General features: G+C 40.0%; 1 protein-coding gene across 7 annotated transcripts in view; it reads left to right on the forward strand.

Moving 5' to 3' along the window:
- Positions 1-23: 23 nt before the first annotated feature.
- Positions 24-24,238, forward strand: part of DPF3 (double PHD fingers 3) — a 195,469-nt gene continuing 171,254 nt past the window's right edge. For 5 of the 7 annotated variants that reach the window (XR_001864451.1, XM_017742007.1, XM_008639498.2 and 2 more), the window contains exon 1: positions 24-100. The gene's annotated coding sequence lies outside the window, so the exon portion shown is untranslated. The remainder of the gene's footprint in view (positions 101-24,238) is intronic. The other 2 variants (XR_001864452.1, XR_001864453.1) reach the window with 2 other exon arrangements.

The following is a 24,238-nucleotide window of genomic DNA, read 5'->3' on the forward strand; positions in this document are numbered from 1 at the left end:
GTGCGGCGCTGAGGGCGCGGAGGGCGCGGAGGGCGCGGGCGAAAGGGCGTGTTTAGCGCAGCGGGGAAGCAGCGCGGGGTGGAAGAGGTCGCTTAGCGCGGTAGGGAAGCAATGCACGGCCGAGAAAAGGCAGCCTGGGGGTTGCTGGGAGGTGGCGTGCTTTGAGGGGACACCGAAAGGTTACCCGCAGCTTCCTTCTCTTATGTCGCCGGCTCCCTCGAAGCCATCCTTTGGCTGTGGGCAGCTAAAAGTTGTTACAACCTCTCTGAACTTACCAAGAATTCAGAAAAGATAATGTCTCTAAAGTGACTCCCCCGGCTGAGGCCTCTTGATGCTTATTTTTTTCTTATTTTGAGCCTTCTACTGGTGGGCAGTGAATAGTTGGGTGGGTGGTGTTGAAGCACAAGGTGGGAGGGAAAGCTCGGGCTGCAGCAGTCAGTAACAACTCCGCGGTTGGTCAGAGCGCCAGAAGGGTGGTAGCTACCAGCTCCTTGCACTCAGAGCAAGAAACCCCTTCTCTATCGTTTATTAAAGGTGTCCTTAAGCAGTTCTTGTACAGTCGCCTTCCCCGTCCTGCTTGTACGGCATCTAGGAGTTAAAAAACACGTTATAACCGGTATTGTAAAAAAGTTTGTTTCTTTAATGAATGATTAAGGTTAAAACAAGCAAACAAACAAACAAAGAGCTATAGTTAAAAGAATTGTGGGAGAATAGGGGTTTAGCCTTTTTGCTTCCAGAAAGTTGAGGGGTTTTTTGGTTGCTTTAACAACTTAAATAAGAAGTGCCAGTACTGGGAAAATAGGCAATGGATTTTTGCTACTTTGGATGTTTAGACTTTGCACAAGTTTGCTGTCTTACTTGGCAGGAGAGTAGTTTTTGGGAGATAGCATTTTTTGTTTCTCACTCGCATCATCTGTGTTTTACATTCAAAATGCATCGTTAAAGTAGCCTTGGAAAGTATTCACTTAAGGATACAAACAGCTGGAGAAATCACCTGTGGCTTGCATATATAGTTTGTGAGCTCTATTTCTTTGTATTTACGAGGTAGACCACCAGCATGGTCTAGTTCTAAAGCATATTTTGTTGATTAGGTTTGTTTCTCATAGTGTTTTCGTGATAGTGATCTTTAGCTTTTGCAAAATAATTTTGCATTTTAATACAGTAACAGAAGAAAAGCGCCTACAGAAAGGGCTGCATCAGCTGCATCAGTTTCTGTGAACTGTTTCTAAAACGCACTGGTGTTGACTGGATTCAAAGTGATGGTTTATGTGGCATTGGTACTTGATCTGTATGTAAATTTGATGCTCGTACACCTATGCACAGGGTTCTAGGGAGTGTTTTTTTCCTGGTATTTGCTGGCTTGTGGGTAATAGTCCAGAATGTCTAATGTTTCTCAAGTACTCTCATACTCTGCTTCGTGCATTGACTTTGTTTCATCTGTTTAATTTCTGGTGCCAGTGAGCAATATTCAAGGTCATGTGACCAATATATGCTGCTTGTAAGCTGTGGAATTCATGTCACTGAAGTAGTTACCATTGGGGAAGAAGTATATTAAATGATTTGTTTTCTCATTTGTATTGCAGATACTTACTATGAAAGTTAATAAAGAATAGACTGGAAGATATTTTGGAGATCACTGGTTTTCCATGTATGCATTTAAATAAAATATACAAATATATACTTAAACCCCACACATTCACCCATACATTGTTCCTTAGCAATTGTTTGTCTAACCTCTTCTTAAAGCCTTTTGGTTTGGTTTATTCAGATTGTTTTATTTTGTTATTTATTATTACCTCTCACGGAAAGGTCTCTTGGTGTGTTACCTTATTGCTGCAATTTAGAAACATTACTGCTATTCCTTCTTCCGTCGGTGGATATAGAAAACAATTTGTTACCTTGCTCTCTGCAGCTGTATTCTGTATTTGAAATGTGGAAATGCTTGCTATCCCTTTTGAATATTTCCCTGTAGATTAAAGAGTGCCTCAAGAATACCACTCCACTAGGATATTATAGATGACAACTTTTAGCTTTGATGATTCTTGCTTCCTTTTTTGGACCCTTTTCATGGAGAACAGGTCTTTCCTTGAAGTGTGTTCCTAAAAACTGGCTATACCACTACTCAGCTGAGGCCTTCCTAGTGCAGAGTTTGTTTTGCAGACTGTACCAGGTTGGAGTTGTAGGATGTCCTACAGCTGTGCAGCAGTGCTAACTTCCATGAAGCTTATGGTCAGAAGTTTGATCTGTTTGAGAACTACTTTGTGACCAGTTGTTTCCAGTCCAGGTTAGTGGAATTGGCTGTGCTTGGGCTGGTAACAGCTGAGTGCTGCTCATCTCAAGCTGGTTCCTGAACTAGTCCAGGCCATCCTGCCCTGTGGAATGCACTCTGCCACTGTGTCCACCTTGGCTATTTTTCTGCTTCCTTGACCTGAGGGACTGGGTTTATACCTGTGTAGTTGATTAAATTCATATGTTCAGACTATGCTTATTTAGTTGATTAAAATGTAATTGTAAATTGCATTAAAACATTCTGAAAATACTAAATTTTATCAATAACATTAGACTTTAAGGTTTGAATGAGTTGCCTTTCAGATGAACTGCAGTGTCTGAGCCTGTGTTCATTCTTAGCAGTTGCATCTCAAAATTAAAAGTAGTTTGTCTATGCTCTTCTTCTACTGAGGCTTAAGCTGTGTGTTTTGTCTTATGCCTTCTTGGGGATAAACCTGCATTCTGCCTGTTAAAGCTCAGCTTATGTAAGGCCAGTCATTAAGCTTTGGTAAGTGGGAAGGATACCTGGGCCCATGTATTACCCTGGGTTTGTGCAGGGTAATCAAAAGCAGGATTTTGTGTAATAGTAAAATTTGTGTTTGTTCTAATACTGCTGAAATCAAAGCAATTTAAGAGTCTCTGTAACTTTGTGCTTACTCTGCATTATGAGCTGCAGCAGTCATGCAGTAATAGTCTCAAAGCTCTTGTAAAAGTTGCTGATTGCCTTTTTATTTTAGTTTTCAGCATGCCCTGCTGTCCCACAGGCTCTGCTGTTAATGCAGAAAATCACTTTTGGATTCTCTGACATTAGGTCATAAAATCATTTAGGTTGGAAAAGACCTTTAACACGGTCGAGTCCAACCATTAACCAAACACTGCCAAGTCTACCACTAAACCATGTCCCCAAGTGCCATATCTACACATATTTTAAATACCTCCAGGAATGATGACTCCACTGCTTTTCTGGGCAGCCTGTCTCAATGCTTGACAACCCTTCTGGTGGATATTAGGAAAGATGCCTTCAATCTAAACAAAGGAACAAACTGCTGTAGAATTTAAGGAATTAAGGTGATGAATTGTTGCAGTTTGTATAATGATCAGTAACTTTCTGCGTTTATTCTGCATGTGCATGTGTTTCACTTTTTTACTTTATGTGGTTTAAATCTCGAGCTCCCAAAGCCGTCCTGACGGTCTTGGAGGTGCAGCTCCCCTTGAGGGTTTGCTGGGTGGTGTAAGTACGGGAGCGAATCGGAGCTGACCCAGGAGAGGGCAGCAGTGCACTTGCACAAAACCACTATGTCTTGGCTTTGCAGGGTCGTCTTCTGTACCAAGTGTTGAATCCCTATAGAAATCAATTTTAAAGCAGAAATACACCAACGAATCCATTTGCAATACTACTTGAAAGTGTATTTGTTTGTATTTATAGCTCTAAAATCCAGGGACACTGATGTTGCATATTTTAGCCAGGCTTTCCCTCCAAGTAAGAAGGTGAAGCTTCTTTCTCCTGGTATCAGCTTTGTCTACCTTGCAGGTTATAGGTAATAAACAACACCCCTATGAGATATATATTAGCTCTTAGTATTTTTAAATATGTGTGCCTTTTTAATATAAAATATATTTTATTTATACAATATATAAAATATATGAGTGATATAAATTAAAATTTTGCTCTGACACTACATCTGAAGTCTTTTCCAGTCAAGTGTCTTTAGGAGTGAGACATAATGCTGGTCAATTTTCATAATAGAAATGCTTAGATTGCATTAGTTGCATTTAAAGATTATTTGGGTACTTAGGAAGGTGTCACTAAGAGACAGTAATAAAAATATTTAGGTTATACTTTTGCTGGCACTGGTGGAGGGACTTTATGACTTCTGATTATAATCAGAAAATGGACTGCAGAGCACGCAGGCATGAGTGGGTGCCAACAGTGTTCATGGTTCTGTGTATGGATAGAAATGGAGCTGTGGTGTTACGGGTCTCATCAGATAGGCTGGCACATTCCAAGAGATGGTCTCTGGTAAAAGCCCATCTGAGACCTTCTGTTTGTTATGGTCTGCCCTCTCCCATGGGAGGCACAGATGACTGGGCTGTGTTTGCCACCTCAGGGACTGCACGTGTCTTCCTGTGACTGCAGTAGCCCAGGGCAGAACAGTCTTGCTGCTGCTGCCACTTAGAAGAAAAAAAAACAACTAAAATCCCCAAAACACAACAACAAAACAAAAAATCCAAACCTGAATCTTATTAGACAGTAGGGGAACAGTTGAAGAGAGACTCCTGATCCATGTAGCAGCAAATTAGTGAGTGCAGAATGGCAAATCTGGTGGCTGCTGTTGCCAACCTGGTAGAGAAATGCAAGTGTTTATCACACATGGGAGTTTCCTGGTGTAGCTCCTATGAGTATTATAACCCAAGAATCCAACGTGTATCGATACTAGGCTGCCATGCTTGTGTATAAAGTGAGTTATTGCAGGACAGGCATGGTCTGAGATATACAGAGAACATGAACCCATACTTGCTAATATCAGCAGTCTGGCTCTAATCTGCATAGTCAAAATCAAATTACTAAAGTGATAGGTCTACTGAGTTACTTTCTAGAATGAGAAAGCAGTGCAAGATTAGGAATTCAGAAGATAAGGCTCTCTGTTGTGACAAAGCTCTCTTCCACTGCGCATATGTGGATTTAATTTAAAATCCACATTTCAAGTCGGGGGTCCCAGTGTGCTGAGCTGGAAGACCATGGCTATGTGAATGATAAACTCACAGCTGACCCTGAAGTTGTGTGGGATCTGCTGTGCCAGCTGGCTCCCTATAGGTCTATGGGGCCTGAGGGGATTAATCTGAAAATACTCTGAAGAGCCAGCTGCTGTCATTGCAAGGCCTCTCTGTGATTTTTGGATAGTCTTGGGAATGTCTCAGACTCTCAGGCACATGCTGTGGAGTCTTGGGGTGATCCTGTGCAGGGCCAGGAGCTGGACTCTGATGATCCTCATGGATCCCTTCCAACTCAGGATATTCTATGAAATCTCTCTCCCTAGAAAGACAAGCTGAAATCCAAACCCTGATGCTAAATTTTATAACTGTGTATATCTTAAATGAGCTCTTGTTGACCCTGATTTGAAAGGGATGTTAAAGATCCTTTACTTTTTGCTGTAGGAAGAATGATTTACTTTGCCATTGTGTTTCAGACTTGTTATTCCTGTGATGCAGCACAGGCTTCTGTGCACCAGTTAGGTTTTGTTAGGCACTGTTCCAGAAGTGGTTGCATTTTCATACTACATTTTTCTTTCAAAATAGCATGGTGTCTTTTGAATGGCAAAGTGCTGGATACATGAGTAGTCCTTTTGAACATTTTTGATGTTTTAGCTAAATATCTTATATATTATTTATGTGCAGCATGAACTGTTACTTAACACTCTGAAACATCTTTTGTGGATTTGTGATTTCTATCATTATTGCTTGCGGGCCCAGTTTGAGGACTGTTAAATGTGTAACAATATTCACCTGCCCTGATGGTGGTGTGGGCTTATGAAGTTTGTGTGTGTATACACATAGATGAACATATCTCTGTCTACAAAACCAGAACTTCATTACCACATATTTCAGTGCATGGGTGGGGAGAATGCTAATTTGAAGGCATGAGATTTGAAAGTGATATTGATCACAGAGATGTCTGTGCTCTGCCATGTTTCCTATGATGCTATAGATCTGACATGTCAGTTCAAAACAAAAACTGGCCCCTTTGTTAATTTTATTGCTTTTGTTAATTTTATTGCTTTTGTTAATTTTATTGCTTTTGTGTTTTTTTAATTTTTTTTTTGTAAGAAGTCATGTCTGCAGATGGTAAAGTGATCTTTCAAGCAGGTAGGAATGCTAACAAGGCTTACACTGCCAGAATGCTAACTGGACCTTATATTCCTTGCAGAGCTGTTGTAGAGTAGAATATCCTGATGGTGAAGAAACCTGTTTGAATAATGCTATCCTGCCCCTTTCTAGGGGGAGAACTCAAGACCTTCCATTGGAAGGTCAAGTTCCTGGTGTAAATAATACTGTTTTTAGAGTAGTGGCAGCTAGCAGCTTTTTCATTTTTCTTCCAAACTCATTTGTTCAGCTTATGGACCTCTAATACACAAAGTGCTTGTAGTTACAAGATTGATTTCTAGTCTTGTATTTAAAACTTGCCAGGAAAAGAACTAGTCAGCATCTCCAAGGAAGTATTCTCTTTTGGGGTCAAAATCTTGTGTGCTACTTCATAGTCTGCCTTGCCTGTTTTGGGTATTAAGGTTGTGCTTTTATACAGAGAGAGGTGAACTGTTTTGCTTTTACACATCAATAGCAGATGTCAGGGTTCTGACAGCTGATTTCCCACTGGAAGAAAAATTTGGGACACACACCATAGGAATCATCTTTCTTAGCAGACTTCCATATTAAATACATGAAGCTTTGAACGGATGTGGAGACCGATGATATTGCAGGAAAAACCTTTCTCCAGAAATTTCAATCTAGAAGTCAGTGTTTTGCTTTCAGAAAACAACTTTATCTTTGAATGTCATAGCAACTAAAGACATAGTGTTACGAGGCTGCTAACACCTCTTTTCTCAAAGTCTATATTCTGCCCATATCCAAAGGAAAGCAAGTAACTGGGGAGACTTGTATGCAAGGAGGCATTATAATCATATGAGGGTGGTTCTCAGAAGTGGACAGAAAGTGAACACAGTGCTGTTTTGGAGCATGAGCTTCCTCAGCTGTCTTGTATGCATTATGTGCTGTAGATATTCCCTTTGTAAAAGTACTGTTTGAATGATGCAGGAGTGACTTGCTTAGTCTCCCTCCTCCCCACCTTATCATCTTTGAAGATATGTGTTGGAATTTCTTGTTTCACGGGTTTGGGGTTTTTTTGGGTTTGTCTTTTTTGTTTTGATTTTTGTGTGTGTGTGTGTTTTTTGGTTTGGTTTTTTTTTTTGAGGAAAGGGAATGAAAGTTTTATGAGGTAAGAATTCCTCTCTCATTCTCTTCTGAGTGCTCTCTCAGGGAGAACATGGCGGGAGGAGGAGGAAGCTCAGCTCAGTGTATGCAGACTGCTGTGGGAGGCTTCCTGTTACTGATGTGTAAGGTGGGGAGAGCAAGTTTCTTTTGAGGACTTTCAGGAGCATATCCTGAGGGCAGAGGGGTGGGAGGAGGGAAGGTTACCATGGGAAAGTAGTCTCCATATATCTGTGTGTTCCGTAGAGGGTATATGTGGGTTCTTTGATTGGTGGGAGGGGAAGGGTTTGAAGGAAAGTTAATCTGCAGATACCTGGTCTCATAATGTTAGTGTACATTGTCTACTCATGTCTTGGTTATTATTTATATGCCTGTAATACTATAATAATATATAGTAATATATATTATATGGTGATAAATAATATAAACAGTAATTTATATTACTGTTTATATTTATATGTTCTGGATGATTCCAGATGTATCACTGTGGCTCAGTCTTAAATTTTATTCTTTGACCGCTGTGCCTTTGGTCATTCTAATTGCATGTATACCCTGATATTTATGATGGATGGTGACATTGCCTTCCAGTCCACTGGACTGCCTGTTTCATTGTTGGCTCCATAGATGCTCTGCTTCATGGAGCCCTTCTAGGACCTGGTTTTCAAACTGCTGCTCTTCTGGGCACTGAATAGAAGCCAAGAATAGGGAGCTGTGGTTGCATATAATTACCAATATAGATACCAGCCTGTAGATTTCAAAGCAGGTGCCTAGTGCAGAAGTCTGCCCATGGGAGTAGCACTGCAGGATCTCTCCCATTGGTACAAACTAATAAAATTAACTTTCTGCACAGTTTATGGTCTGTCATTTTTGTGTACCTGTGGAAAATAATGAAATAGAAACATTTTAGACAAGACATAAAACACTTAAATGAAAACAATAAGACTGTTTCTGGGAAGAAATATATAAATGACTAAATTAAAACAACACTGCATATAGGGTAGTCTTAGCACTGTTTTGTAAGATGATCTTCTAAAGTCTGAAGACAACTGAAACTGCTTATGTACTTTGTAGAACTGAAGCAATAATTGTTTCACATACAAGATGTAATATATCAGTTTGCAGTTCCAAAACAAAACCAAGACAAACTAACAAAACTTTAGCTCTCAGCTTAATTGAATGGAAATTGAAAGAAGAGGTAGGATATAGAAAATGGTTTATGGGCTTGGTTGAGCTATTGTTTCCCTGAGCAAAGCACTTTCTAATTGGGAGCTGGAAAGCTCTGAAGGTCCCAAGAAAAAAGAATAGGTAAATAACTGGCTGTAGGATACTATAAATTCTGTACTATAACCTTGTGGGAAATCAGGAAGGATGACAGAAGTCTATATGAAATGGTAAGAGCTTCCAGGGCCTTTGAGAGTACCAGGCTACAGGGTTTGATCTGTGTTAATTACCCAGCAAGATTTAATTGTGTGTGGTGTGTAGTTTTTGGTTTGTTGTGGGTTTTTTTTTCCTTTTCTCTAAGTGGGTAAAAACTGAGTGTAAGTTGACTAAGAGTGTTTACTTATTTTCTTTATAGAAAATGCCTGCTTTCCTAAAGTTAAATGTGATTACGTCAGCTGGTAGAGCATCTTCACTTTGGGTACTTGAAGGTATTTTATCTTTGTTCAGAATGATGTTTCAGAACAGCTGAAAACATCCCTTCTGAAACAAATTGTTTCAGAAGTGTGGAAGAAAAGGAAAATACAGATTATCACCGAATTGTGTGTAAGATCAAAGTCTAGGAGAACTTCTAAGAGAGAAGTAACATAAAGGGTGAGCCTTGTACAGTGATAAATCAGTGGAATAAAATTGCTCCCATGTGTTCTGGATAAAATTAGAAGAACAGATTAATGCCTTTATACAGTGTGGCTAGTTCTGCACATACTACTGTGCCCAATAGAGAAGTACTTCTAACTTGAGGAGAGTATCCACTAAAAATTTCTCCTGGAAGGACTGCAGGTATTTAGTAACGTTTTTTACAGACAGTCACATACATTCATGCAGTCATCAGCCCTGTGAAATCAGGGAGGATCATTTCAGAAGAAATTTAAAGAACTGTTTTGATGTGTTTCTTTCTCAAAAAAAAAAAGAAAAAAACAACTTAAATGGAGATGAAAGAAATAAGTGAAAATAGTTGGATGGTCACCTGTATTTTGTTTTGGAATTCTTTTTGCCCTACATAGCATAATTTCTTCGGATTGAATTCTATGATATAGACTCTCACTAAAGCAATGATTCTTGTAATAATGGTTGGATATACTTGTTATGGGATTGGATATATGTGATATGGGAATATACTGTAACAGGAGGATAAAAAAAGTTTAGCAAACAGCTGAAATCTGAGCTTCAGAAATAAATGTTACAATCAGGTGTAGACCCATTACTTCATTTTTTTTTTCTTTAGGAACAGCATACATACTGTATGTAGTTATAGAATAAGTAATGTAAATGGTGACTGTACTGAGGGATACTTAAAAAGTTTACTAAAAATCAAAACTGCAGTTGTCTGTGTAGGAGGGGGGGGAGTGGAGTTGGCACCAAAAAACCCCACAGCTCTCCAAACCCGTATGTGTCTGTGGATCTTCCAATTAGATAGTGGGTATTGATTAAGTCAGTGGGTGATAGGTTGCAAAGTAGACATTTCTCTCTGGAAAACTGTCTCAGGTTCCAGAAATGAAATTAAAATTTTAAATTTATTAAAGTTGTGTGCCTTGCCTTTACAGCGTAGACTATAATGGTACCTACGTGTACGGTTCCATCTAGGCTGGTGTGTTGCTTCTGCCCATTACCAGTAACAGAGAAGATGGTGATGCTTTCAATGTAAACTGCTCTCTTCTGTCTCGTGCATCTAGTGACCCAGGGTCTCGTTTGGAAAGATTTAAAAATTTTTCATCCAGGAAGACTTAGAAAGTCATTGATATACTTTGAATGCATGAAACCTTTTCTTTTTTTTTTTGTTCATGCACAGTTTTTGCAGACCCAGGACATTCTGACAAGGAATTCCTTAACTTTTACACAATGAGAAGAAATACTTCCTGTGTTAATTTTGAACCTTATTTTAGAAATTTTGACACATACACACACAAAAATCTGTTTTAGGACAGATTACAAGTGCTATATCCCTCATTATAGACTTCTCATGTAATCCACCTCAGCCCTCTCTTCCAGTCTGAGTTGTCAGGACTTTTGTTCTTACTTTTCGTTGGACAAACTGACTGTACAGAAATTATTCTGTATCTTTTGAGCATCCTGGTTATCCTTCTTTGTGCCTTTCCTAGCTCTAACAAACTGTACAAAGTATTGAGGAATTAAGCACATTATAGATTCCTATGTTGTGGCACAGTGCCCAGAGTGTGTCGTCTTTGACTTGTGGTTCAATAGTGAGCTGCTCTCAAATAATTCCTGGTTATATCCCAAGATCTTGTTCTTGACTGGCAATAAGTAATTCAGAGGCTGAAGGAGTACATGCAGTGTTAGGACTTTCTAAAGTATGTCAATTTGTCACACATTTTATCTGCCATTTAATGTCTTATGAGTCAGTTTCTCATTTCCCTCTGCCCCATCCTCTCATCTTCTGAAAACCTCCAAAACAAAAAATGGGAAAGATGACTCCTTCTGAGTTCAATTATGTGGGAAGAATAAAGTTCAGTTCCAAAGCTTCTCTGCAGGTTAATTGAAAAGAGTCACTGAAACCCTCTGCCACCTTACAGTGCTCTTTCAGTAGGTGGACTGAGGGGAGCTTGCTTTAGGGGAGAGCTTGGAAAAAAATCCATTACTTCCAGGTTCCCGATTCTAGAGCTGATGAAATAACTTGGAGTACACTAGAAATGTAATGTGCCTGGAAGTAAATGGTTACAGACTTTCTGAATTATTGCAAAATGATTTGATGGAAAGAAAAAGTCTCACTGGAAAGAGGTTACTAAGTGGCCCTGATTTCTTTCTGCCTGTTGCTGGTATTGGCAAGCAGTGCTGCAGGGACTGGAAAAGATGTTATTAAAATTTTTGTATGCAGCACATACACAAAAAAGTGGCTGTCCCTAAAGAAGATAAGAGCTTGGTAGTTGCAGTTAAAAATAATTTATTCAGGCTTAGCTAGTGCTGCAGAATCTGGTGGCCTCTTGTGCTGCTGGCCTGTAGTAAGCTGCAGGATGCAAGGTGTGGCATAGAAGAAATGCACAGCTTTCTGATTGCTCCCTGAATGTGTGCCATGAATACATTGTATTAGTGGTGCTACAGTAGATACAATCTAAGGATATAAGCAACTGGATACAGATACTCTTTTATCTGAACTGTACTAGTCTTAACACGTTAGATTCATCCTACCCATTAGGAGGAATGAACTCATACACGTTTCAATTTAAAGTCACCTCAGTAGTATTCCTTAAAACATTAACAAGCTGTGCTGGCTTGTGAAATCAGCTGCTTTCGCTTCTGTTTTCTGAGTTCAGAGATGTGCCTGGTATTTATGTTGTGTTTGCATGACAACTTTAGGATGGACAGCATCAGTGGAAGGGTAGCTTAGCCAGCATAAACCTCTGGCTGTGTAAGTGGCACTTCTACACCTGCGTGGAACAGTGTTCAAGACAGTAAATCCTGTTTGATGGCCCAGCTGCTCCTCTCTTGTGCTGAGTTTCACACAGCTTTGTTCATCTCTGAAGGTTACAGGAAGTGGGACACTTGGCTCCTGTAGTTTGTTGGGGTAACTTGGCCTGGCGCGCTCCTCTTGCCAGCCAGACAAGCTGCAGACAGCCCCAGTTTAGCTGTGCGTCATGGTAGGTACTTGTAGGTAACAAGTAGGCAAGACTGGCCATGGAGGAGGAAGACACACCCTGATAGATCTGATGCAAAGCCTATTTAATTTTCTAGAATTATTTTTATGGAATGGGGATTGGGGATTAGGTGCTAAATCCTGGAATAGCATTTAAAGGTTTCTTATCTAAGAATACCAAATCTCCTGAGAGGCACAAAACATAGCACTTCAGTTCATTTTGCTGAGCCAAACTGACTTAAAGCATCAAAATAATATGCATGTTACAATTTTTGGTAATTTATAAGTATTCTGGGTCAGACTTGTGATATGACTACCTAAACTAATCTGAGGGGTAAATCGGGCACTGTCTTATTTTTGGGTGCAGTAACTTGAGAATGTCCTTTAATACTTCTGATGTTAATGGACAAATTACAAGTCTTCATTTATTTGACTTTTTCACTGCATTTTGTTTCAACCTGTTGTACCACCTGCTTTCCTGTAGGAGACTTTTCACATGCACATGCCTTTTCCTGGACACAGGGATAGTGGTCTGGGTTGGTTACTGTCACTGGCTTCTTGTCAGGCTGGATGGCAGGTAGATGTCATCTTACCCTGTCACCAACCACTGGCTGGCTGAAGTGGGAAGGGTTGGGAGGGTTGAGCGGAAAAGACGGATTTGCTCCTTATTAGCGTGACAGCAGAGGTATCCTGCCCAGCTTCCAGAGTGCTAGAGAGTAGTACCAGGTGAGTTAATGCCAAGGCCAGTGACAAATTGTTTCACCATAGTACCCTTTCCATAGGGCTGTCCTTCAAGCTGTGTCCACTTCAGTTGAAGTTGGGCTAAGTGGGAGGGCTTGAAACAGCATGCTAAATTTTTTTTTCCCCTGCAGACAATTGGTTGGGGTAAATGTTTTGTTTATCTTTATTCTTGGAGGAAGAGTTTGGGTGGATTTCTTTGTAGTCTGGAGGAAAAAAGAAAGAAAAGCATTAACTGTTGATGGGTTATTTTTTCTGATTTAAGGAAATAATCTTTCCTTAATAAGCTTGAAACTACTTTGATGACTGGAAACAGTGCTATAATATATGAACTCTTTAAATAAAAAGATCTGATCTTGAAATCATAAGCTTGGTTTTGTAAAGCGTTTCCACTGGATGATATTATTGGTTTTGGCTTTTTTAGAGTATTATAAACTGAATGACACACTCATATTTATGAAAAGTCAGTTTAAATACTATAAGTGGCTTCCTTGTGGTTGAAGACTTAAATAAATGTCTTGTAGGCTTCTTTGGCTCTATAGGCTGTAACTAAAGTCACATGTTATTTGAGACATTCATTATAAGTCCAGGGTGATCCTGAATACAGGTTGTTAATATTTTTTTAAAGATCATTGTATGGTGAAAAAATACTAAACTTTATAGAGATGTCTTGTATGTTTTTCATTCTTCTCTTACCTGATTGTTCTTGACTAAAAATTTTGGCATGAAAACACTGCCTTATGTGTAGGTGTTCCTCTGATCCTTTTGTTTTGTTTTTCACCTGAAGCATCATCATCATCCCTAAAAAATCAGAGTTGGCTGCTGTATGAATAATTTAAGTGTTACAAACAGGACTATGATTTCAAGTGAACAGAGAAAAAGCAGACAAAATACTTCAAAAAATGACTTTCAAGGAGCTTCTCTGTACCAGTAAAGCAAAGTGAAAATAACTAATAATGCTGTGTACATACTGCTGTTTGTTTTTTTTTTTAAGTTGTTCTCAGATGTAGTTTTGAGATTGTCCCAAGGCTTCCAGCATGGTTTCAAAGGTTAAATGATAGTCTCTGGATGTGTGTTCATGCTTGCATGTGCATACCCAAATGCTGGAGAGGGACTTTATGTGTGTGTATATAAAAAGAATGGTTCAAATATAAGTCTTGAGGTGTAACCTCTTTGTCCTAGTGCTGGGACATATATTTAGGGTTGTGGGGGAAAGCAGAGTGGTACACAATACTCCATCACAGCTATATATAGATATGATACCATATATACAACGTATTAAAAAATAGAAGTAATATTATGGTGTCAAAGTCTAGCCCCCTCCCCCCCCCCCCCCCCCCCAAAAAAAAAAAAATTAAAAAAATTAGGAGATGCCAGAACAAAGATTTTCTTAACAGCTTTAATTCCACTCCTTTGTCTGGATTACATTATAATTCATCCCTGCAACTGAAAACTGTGTCCTTTCTCCCACTGCCCTGCTGCCCTTGTATGTTAGCAGAGAAAATACACAGAGCCAAAGTGTGCTGGTCTTCCTCCCCGCTACCTGCTGCCAGTGTGGCTTCCGGATGAGGAACAAATACTGCAGAAATGCAGGTGCAATCCGTGGGAATTTGGTTGCTACGTCCCAGCAGCTTTCTGGTGCTAGTTTTTCATGGCTCAGGCAGTTAGCGGGTGTTTTCTACAGAAAATTTGCAAAACAAAACACCTCGCACCAAATTCACCGAGACATCAGAATTTCGAGGCCACGAAGGCACAGAGTCACTCGACCTTATGAGTGCTGAATTTCAGGCGCCTCGTTCGCTCTCCGCGTTGGAGACGCTGCCCTCGTTGGGCAGAGAGGCGGGGAAGTGCTGTGCAGGGCTTGCCGCGACCTCAAACGCCTCACGCCCAGACGTACTCACCGTACGTAACACACATCGCGTCTTAAGTCGGACACACCCGCCGTGTCGTATTGTGTATTTGGGGAGTTAACAGATAAATTAAGCAATGGCTGTGTAGCAGGACAGAATTGCGTGCACGTCGCTCTTAGCAGGTTTCCTTTAAACTGTCTTTTTGTTTTTGTTAAGCCCATTCTTTCATAACGAAACACTGTATCTAGGCCAAATTCTGCACTTACGGATATAAAGAAATGCTGATTCTTTTGAGGTCACGACTGTTGACACTAACATTAGATAGTGCCACTTTCTCCGCTGGGTTGACTTTGAGAACAGTATATGAAAATTTGCACAGAAGATCTGAACAGCAACATGCATGTTTTAAATGCTCTATATAAGCATAGATGATGTTCTGCTTTAGTTTATACCACTATAAATGCAGAATGAATCTTACTGGCAGAATAAATTGGATTTGATTGTGACAATGTTGGACAACCCTTCCTCCTGTTGAAGGCGACTTTGGCAGAACCAAGCCTTTAGGTTAGAATTGCATATTAAAAATGGGAACAGAACCTGACTGGCAGGGATTTTTCTGTTTGTTTTTAACATCTGTAGCCCAAACGTTCAGCCTTAAGGAGACTAAGGCTAGGCCCCTGAATCCAATAACTCTCCGAGTTACCTAATAGGAAACACTAGACACAGGGACCCATATGGAATTTAGGCTATGTGAGTTGAGGCTTACACAGCTATATTGCAGCACTCTAAAATATTCCTGTCTGCTTTTCCAAGGTGTCCTATTGTTATGGGCTCTTAGACTTAGTGACTTGGCATTAGTCATAGAATCCTCTAAATCTTGATAATTTCTTTATAATATCCAAGTCTCAGCAGCCATTGCTTCCTAAGTTATTTTCCAGTCCTGTCTGATAGCTGTGTGACTTCTCTTCCCAGGCTTGTTTCCACAAGGTATTTAATAGTATTGCTCTCCTCTAGCAAATGAATGGTATCAATGATTATGTGTACACAAATGTCTTGGTGTTTTGCTGAACTAGGGTCTACTTTTCTTGATATGATTTTTGAAAATGGCATAGGGCTTCCACACGCCTTTAAGGCGGTGTTTTAGGATTTTTTGGTAAGAATTTGACTGGAAACAAAGCTTTGCTGGAGGGTTAGAGTATATATTGGGGTGGGGGAGAGGAAATTAAATATACAGCAATTTCAAAATGAATTCCTATGGTTCCAGCATTCTGGGTGCTATGCTAACAAGTAGGCTAAAGCTGGATGTCCCCAGCACTCCAATTTGGAATAGCGCCCAGCTTTGGAATATAACATGCTTGCATTTGTGTCTGGAATACAACTGGGATTCTCATGTTCAATAATCAGGAGGGAGTGTGAGTGAGGGAAACAGCTGCATATCTCTGGCACTAGGCTTTGCATACTGACCCTTGTTGTGTGACCTCTGTGCTCCAGAAGTTTGAATTCATTTCAGGAGGTTGGCATGCATTTAGCTGGGAAAAGTGTTAGCTAGTGAATTATTCCAAATATATAAATAGAGTAAGGGAAACCATTGCTTGTCTGATTATGAGAGTGATCTTAAGCAATAAGCACCTCTCTCCCGTAACAAATGCAAGTACAACTTAGACTGTTTGTGCTATCCTTCCACTTCTCCCAAAGTGGATTTGGCCAATGCCTCTGTCTAGAAAATTGATGAGAGTGGATGGTCATGATTGCTAGGAGAAATTGTTACTGTGTGGGGAGATAAAAGGTTTTAATAAAAAGAACTTGGAGAAGAACTAGCCAATGGCTTAGAAAGAATAAGAAGCTCTTGCAGCGCCAAAGGGGAGTGGAAAAGATTGCAGGTCAGTTATGCTTGCTATGCCATTTACAAAGTGTCATAACCTTTAATCAATCATAAGGCTTTATTTTGTGGCCGTTGGTTGCACAGGGCTCCTGAAGGCTGGATTCCCACTGCTTGCATTTTGTAGTGAGATGCTGATGCTTGCAGGAGCCAAGCAGGGAGAATCCTCCCTAAGATGATAATTTGGTAAGCTATTCTACTTTCTGCAAGCTGAAGTGTTGCAGCAGCAACTGCAGTATTCTTTGTAGATGTTTTTATTCTATCAGAGTTGTTCTAATGCTTTTAAATAGTATTTCATAAGGACCTTAGCCATAGACATCAGATGGGAAGAAACATTCTGCTATGTGTGAGATTGGCAAACCCTTTGGGTTTTGCAAGTGAGTACAGAATTCAACATATATAAGACACTGTTCTTAGTAGGTGACTGATCTTACACGCAGCTTTTTTGCCCAGTTTAAAACAAAGTTACAAAGTTTTGCCCAGTTTAAAAACTGTAGTGCTTGATCATTCCTGGGCATGACAGGTGCCAAAATATTCTAAGTGCTGTAAGGTTTCCTTTCGTGGGTTTCTTTGGGGTTTTTTTGTGATGCTGAAGATGCTTGTGGTTTTTTTTCTCAAATGTACAGGCCGGCATGCTCCTAGCTGGCTGTTGACCTTTAAAACAAACAAGAAAAGGTCCATCATAAGCAGGCACTGGAAGGAATAGCAAGGCAGGGAACTTGGATTTTCTGCATGTGGCACAGTTGGCCTGATGGAGTTTTATGTGATGATGTTGTGTTTAGACTTGTATTCTGCTCTCAGCTCTTGGGTAGGAATCCTTTCTGTCCTGTCAGCCTGGGATCTGAAGATGGGTTAAATAGGTATGTGTGAGTGCTACTTGTAGCACTGTGAGGGAGTGTGTGGTTCTTGGGCTTACTGGTTAGGAAGCTGGAGCCTCTATAGCCTATTTAGGCTCACTGGAAACTGGCCCCTATTGGTAATGTACATGAAAGATGAGAATCTGCCTGGTAAATCCTGTACTAGGAGTCTTTCTTGGAATGGCACAAGGATTCCACAGGGATTCCACAGATATCTAAGGACAGTCTTAGAAATAGCCTAATAAGCATCATCAGTGGGAGCAAAAATCTGGGCCTTGCATCAAGCAGTATCCCATCAGCCTTTTTTGTTGCTTGGAATTTCATAATAAACTTTGACAAGTTCTTCTTAGGTGCTTTCTGCTGAGGCAGCACAGAGTACCAGTGTCAGTAAAGGCCTGTCAACTCTAGCAAAAGCCTGAGCAAGTAGAAGCCTTGACACAAGGGCTTAGATGTGTGAGAAGAGTGGCTGGAGCAAGAGTTGTGTGGCAGAGCTTCCTGCTGGAGGAATGGCTACTGCATTCGAAGGAGATGTCCTGACAGCAAAGCCGATCCACTTTTGCTTAAAAAACAAACAAACAAGAGGCAAACAAAAAAGCCCAACAAATAACACGCTACGTGTGGCAATGCTGGTTTTATGTAAGGGACTTTACCAATGTGGTTATCTCTGTTAAAAAGTCCAGCAAAATTATTCTGAATTCTGACCTGGGATCCTGTTTGGCCTGGAGAAATTTGTATCAGATCACTTCCACAGGCTCCAGCTGGGGAGGCTTGGGAGCAAGTAAATCAGGGCTGGCTCCCTTGTGATGCTGACAGCAATAACTGACTCTGATGGGTTCCCAGGATCATTTTATGTTATACCAGTTCTGCTTTTGTTCACTGAATTTGCATCAACTTTTAAATTTGAGCTAAACTGGTATTTTGGGCAGGTCAATCCACAGCTTTCTGTTGTTTCTTTCCTCTATCAAGGTAAAGTTGGATGGGAAATGGAAGAACAGTTCTGTGACAGTTTGAGGCTGTTTCTATTTAACAGGATTTAAAACATAGCTAAAATAGTCTTATTTCCCCCTTACTACCATTTTCCTCTGGTGTTTGGCCAATCAATGCAATAAAATGAGCTAGTGCCTTCTTATCCCCTCACTAATTCTAAACTGCTGTTTATGTGGATGTTTTATTTCCACTGCAACCACCCATCACATTTTATTTTTCTTACTTTAAATTTTTACAAAGTGGAAGATATTTTAAGTTGCAGATTATTTTGAAAATAATGGAACAAAACAAGGAAAGAAAAAAATTAAAGAATGCAGTGCTAGAATTCTTTTGTATTTATAGGGAAGAGGGGGTGAAACCATTGAAGGTGTTATTAAAATTATTTTAAAACCCCCTTGAAATTAAAAGCATTTCACAAATAATATTAAACTAAAAAAAACCCCCAAACATTAGCAGGTGAGATATTTTCATGCTGAATCTAATTTTCCATGTAGTTAAAAAGACTGGTGTTATTGTTAGCTGTATAACTCCTGCATGTGCTACAAAAGCAGCCTACTTATGATAGTGTTTGTTCCAAAGACCAAAATTCACTCTGTAAGCAAGAAAGCTTGAATACTGAAAAAACACAATTGCAGTCATTACATTTAAGCTGTGTCTGGACAGCTCACTTCTGCCTACTCTATTAAAAAAAAATCTCCATAGTGGAGTAAGCAGATAGTCACAGCAAAATACTCATTCCTTTCTTTGAGGTGGTGTCATCAGTAAGGAAGGAAAGGTGAAGATGTTCAAATCAACAGCAGATTCAAAGTTAGCACTTTCTTTGGATGGGTATGGCAGTTTGTTTTTCTCAGCTGTTAATTTTCTCAGGTAGGGTGCTAGTCATTATGCTCAAACCAAATGTTAAACCCGTCTTAGAATCATAATTATATTGTGTGCTCTGTGCTTATTAGAGATAATATTGATTAGCAAGGTATTACATTCCATTTTCTCCTCATGGGCAAGAGGAAGTCATGTTGTACCATTTTTGGGACCACATTTGAAGTTTTTTTTTAAAGGTGGTTAAAGCCTTAGGTAGACACTATCCCTGGACTCCATTCAGAGGAGCAATGAGGAACTTTTTCTGGGGGAGGTCAGATCATCTATTGATTGTTGCCCAAACTATACCACCTGCTTCCTCCAAGGTTTAAGTCACCTTAGAAACTCACTTTTATCCTTGCACTAGGAATAGGAGGATGGAGAGAGCATAATTTCAGATGAATCAAGGTGCCACCTCTGTGTCCCATTGATGGATGTAAGGTAAAAACATTTTTTCCTACCTTTAATGCAGGAAGGAGTGAAAAGGACTCCCAAAGGGTTCACCTTTTTCTTTATTCTTTAATTTTTTAATTTATTCTTTTATTTATTTTCTTTATCCTTTTATTTTCCTTTATTATTTTTTCCTTTTATTTTTCCTTTTTTTATCCCCTCCCCAGCTAGTTACTCAAGGAATAAGGCAGACAGACCCATGTCTCTGGACATGTAAATCATGTGTTTCATGATGGGAACTCAGTTTTGTCCCATCTAAATTTTACCAATGACTCCACGCAAGGAGAGGGCAACTGTAGTTACCGAATGTGTGTTCTTCAGAGCGTGTGTCTGTTTTATTAGATTCCTTTTCTTGCTATTACTGTGGTTTTGCAGTGGCTACCAGAAAGACTTGTACTCTCCTTTTGAAGCAGCTTGTTCATAACATTATTTCCTATTGTTGGGGAAATTTAAAAACAATGCATGACAAAGAATCTTCTGGCAGCCACACTAAGTAGATTTTCAGCAGTTTGTTAAACTGGGGACAGACCTGAGCCAGACTCTGGAAACTTACACAACTTCTGTCTCTCCAAATTTTTGAAAGCTTCAGATAGAGGCCCCCATGTACTTCTTACTAGTAGAGACTCTTCTGAAGTGTTAAAATGTATTTATTTTATTGGAACATCCCGTTAAAAAATAAAGGGGCTTGATTCCAGACATCAGCATACAAGTAATTCAGGTGTACTTGATAGAAAACTGAATAGTGCATACAAAAATTAAAGCTGGGTAATCAGAATCAGGCCTGAAATCAAGACAGACTAACGACATCCAAGAATTGTTGCTATAGTTTAGAGGGGAAATTTTGCTTAAAAAACAATTTAAAATTTGAAGTCCCTTTCATGAATATAATTCCCAAAGTTGTGAAGAATGAATTGTTGGCGCCAATTTTACACGGTATAGCTGCATAGTTCTCTTTGTTATGCTGACTACGTAAATTTTTTTGGAGATGTGTCTGTAGAAGGCTGGTGTTGAGTCTGTTACATTGATACTCTGATATCTTTTCCTCCTCTTTCTGCTAAGCAACTATTGGTAAAGATCAAAGAAAGGGAGGAGGAGGGCTGACAAGAAACAGTGTATGAGAGATGCCGGCACAGCTTTAATAAATAAAAAGGGGTTAAGGCTTCAAATCTCTTGCAGGATGTCTGTGCATGTGGGGCCCTGTTTTGCTGTAACAAGCTACATTACAGCACACTCTCTTATTTAGATCTATATGAATCTGATACTTTGAATATTAATATATATGAATAAAAGAAAATTGTAAATCACCGGAAATATCTGAGAATATTAAACAGTTGCTAAACTACCAGAAGCCACTTCTTTTTCAGGTTTGTTTTTTATGTTTCCCTCCACAGCAAAATTAGATTTGTGGCTTTTAATGTCGGTGTCTAGTTTGTTTCACTTTCCAATTCACAAGAGTTGAGGAATGTGTAATAAGAACCTAACTTTCCCTCCCTCCAGAAAATAGCAACTCTACATTGAAACTTAACAAGATAAAAAGGAAAGCAGAAGATAATAAATACAAGGTAAAAATTCTCTCACAGTTTGAAATATTGTCAGCTAATATAAGGCTTTTCAGGGTGAACAGGAATATTGTTGAGACCTCACAAAAGGTATCAATGCACTTGTGTTATGTAAATAGTAAAAATGTTTGGAGCAGAGGTGGATCAGAAGAGCAATGTTATGATCCGTGAGACATGGCACTTCCCAATACACTGAGAAGGTATGACGCTGTGTTTCTTCTACTTGGGTAGAGACAAGCTGCAGTTCTGTAAGAGGGGCTGGAGGTGAGGTGGTGGACTCTCTTCTGAAGCCCTGCTCACTCTAACCCTATAGGTCCAGCATGCTTTGGCCTTGTGTTAACACTCTAGATGTTACGCCAATAGATTTATGTCAAAACTTCCCCTACTTTTTCAAAATTTATGTGTTGGCTGTCCAAACATTTGGCAAGCTCTTGTTAAGAATATGCCCACATAGGGTTTTTTATGCCATATACTTTTAAATTATTTACATTTTCTTGCAGCCTCCTTGCTACGTTTCAGGTGAGTGTGAATAAAACTAACGGTAACTAAGTACAAATGTAAAAATCTTGAAGTTATAATTTAGTGTATATGTAACTGAGTGTGTTTCAGCTGTGTTGGTCCTGTAGGATGTAAAACAAGAGTAATATTACTGATTAGTGACTTACAGTATGCTAAAATCAGGAGTGAAATTGATTTAAAATTTAGGTCATAAATCACCTACCAATGATGGACTGGTGTTTACGTGAAAATGGAGGTAACTATGGTGTGGCATAAAAATTTTATTAATGTAGGTTTGTGATGTTCCCCGTGCTTGCAAATAGTGAACATATAAACAAGTAGTTTAGTTCATTACAAGTGAAATGCCAGTCAGTGCTCTGTGCCTTTTCTTTCAGCTAAAATGGTAATCTAACTGTTGTGGGATTCTACATGAAACACACTATGGGAAAATTATATGGACACGTGAGTGAAGCCTGATGTCTTTGTTACCGCGGGTGAGACTTCCCACTGCTTTGATATGGCAGCTCTGTCCTTGGGTGTCCTGGAGATTCCTCTGAGCAAGGCAGTGCTGTTGACTGGTTCTCCTAGCCAGGAACGTGGGGTCTGCCTGGGAAAAGGGCTGTCAACAATCCAAGGTCATCTGTGCCTGTTCTCACTGTTTGTTGCTTTTGCTGGTAGCTGATAAAGGCCCAACGTCTGAATAACAGGAGCAGCCAGGGAAGCATGTGTGGCTTAATCCCGTTTTTGCAATACATTCCCTGCCAAGCTGCACCAAGAGCTCTTTGCCTGCAGAGCAGAAATGGGCCTATATATCCAACAAAACAGGACCAGAGGGACTCATTAAACTCCTAAAAATGACCTCAAACAGGGTTTCTTAATTATCTGAAAATGTCACCAGTTTGCATTAGAAAATCTCAGGGCTTTCTAGAGCTTGGCTGGATTTTGGTACCTTCTCTCAGTAACACAAATCTGTCTACTGTTCTGCAGTGTGATGCAGTCCTAGACTACTTTTTTTTTTTATGTGTGAAGCAAAATCATTATTATCCCACAAGCAAATATTGTCCATCCTACAGTAAGTGCTCAAGTGTTTTCCATTAAGCGAATATCACGGCAACAAGAAAAGTCGAACCAGAAACCCTCGTAGTAGCGAGATGGGGGGTGTAGGTTGCTAGTCCATGGTCGCCAGTTCAGGTGCATGCTATGCCGTTTGTTTCTTTGCAGCGCACACATCAACTGTGTGCTTATGACAAGTCGGCAGTTTGTGGTTAGCTTTTCCTGTGAGCAGTGAGAGTACTGAGCAGGAGGGTCTGAAGTCGCATTCAATGTCACCTGGACCACTACGATATTAAATAATATAATGTAATATGATAATGGAAATGTTCTTAAAGATTACTTCCCAGAACTGTTTTGGGATAGATTTCAGCATCTTGGCAACTCTCCAGCTGACAGAAAGCTTATTTCTCCTAAGCAGTGCCTGTAACCAAATGGCTTAGATTGCTTTGATGGAAGAGATGATTCCCTCCAGGGATGTATGCCTGGCACTGTACCTAAGTTGACCTAGTAGATGGAATAGGCAGTGTTTCGGAAAGAGGGACCCTAGACAGACCTTAAATATTAACTTTTTTGCAAGCTTCTGATGAATCCTTAATGAATGGGAAACTGCTACATTACACTTGTATCCCTGTCCTCGCTGTGAGTAATAATTATAATCTTTCTGTTCTCCATTCCTCTTCTCTTTTGCCCCAGTACTGGAAAGTTTTATTTTGTAAAAAAGTTGAGCAAGAGAGATTTTGGTTGTCCTTACTTTTTCAAGTTCAGCCCACAAACTCAAGAAGATTGCTGTATCTGCTTTTCTTAGCAACTCACAAACATCTCTACTTCCATTCTTTTATTTGTTGTGAATAAAATTGTTTTTCTAGTTTCCTCCCTTTTATTGCTTTGACAGTCGTGTGTTTTAATTGTCTTTAGTTGAGTTTCTTCTGGTTGTATAGATGCAAAGAATGGGGATGCAAGCTTGGTTTTGGTGGTGCTTGTTTGTGTTTTTTAGAGGGATAGAGGATGCCTGAAGGGAGACGAGACCTTTGAGAGAGGGAGAAAAGTATGAGCTGACAAAGTTGACATTACTATCAGACAAGGAGAAAACTTCATTCTTTGATTCTGCTCTTGTTGGCGCCTAATTTACACTGGAGCGATTTCGTGAACTTCAGTGGATTTACTTCTGACTGTGAGATCAGGATTGACACCTCTTAAATCACTTGGGTCATGCTCCATCATTCATTCGCAAGCTCCTTTAATTAGTTGCAGGTAAGCCCAGACTTCCTGGAGTTCGCTGCCTCCCCAGGAGTGGGCTCTGCCTGCTCCCTGCCGCGCTCCGGGGTCCAGCCTCCGGCTCCTGTCTCATCACAGGGCTGCATGTCCGGTGAAACGCGGGTCAGGGCTCTTCTCCCCGCGGCTCCCTGTGCCGGACGGAGACGGAGCCCCGGCTCCCGGCGCGCCAGAAGTTGCTC

Source organism: Corvus brachyrhynchos, unplaced genomic scaffold (assembly GCF_000691975.1).
Source record: "Corvus brachyrhynchos isolate BGI_N302 unplaced genomic scaffold, ASM69197v1 scaffold115, whole genome shotgun sequence".
Taxonomy (NCBI): Eukaryota; Metazoa; Chordata; class Aves; order Passeriformes; family Corvidae; genus Corvus; species Corvus brachyrhynchos.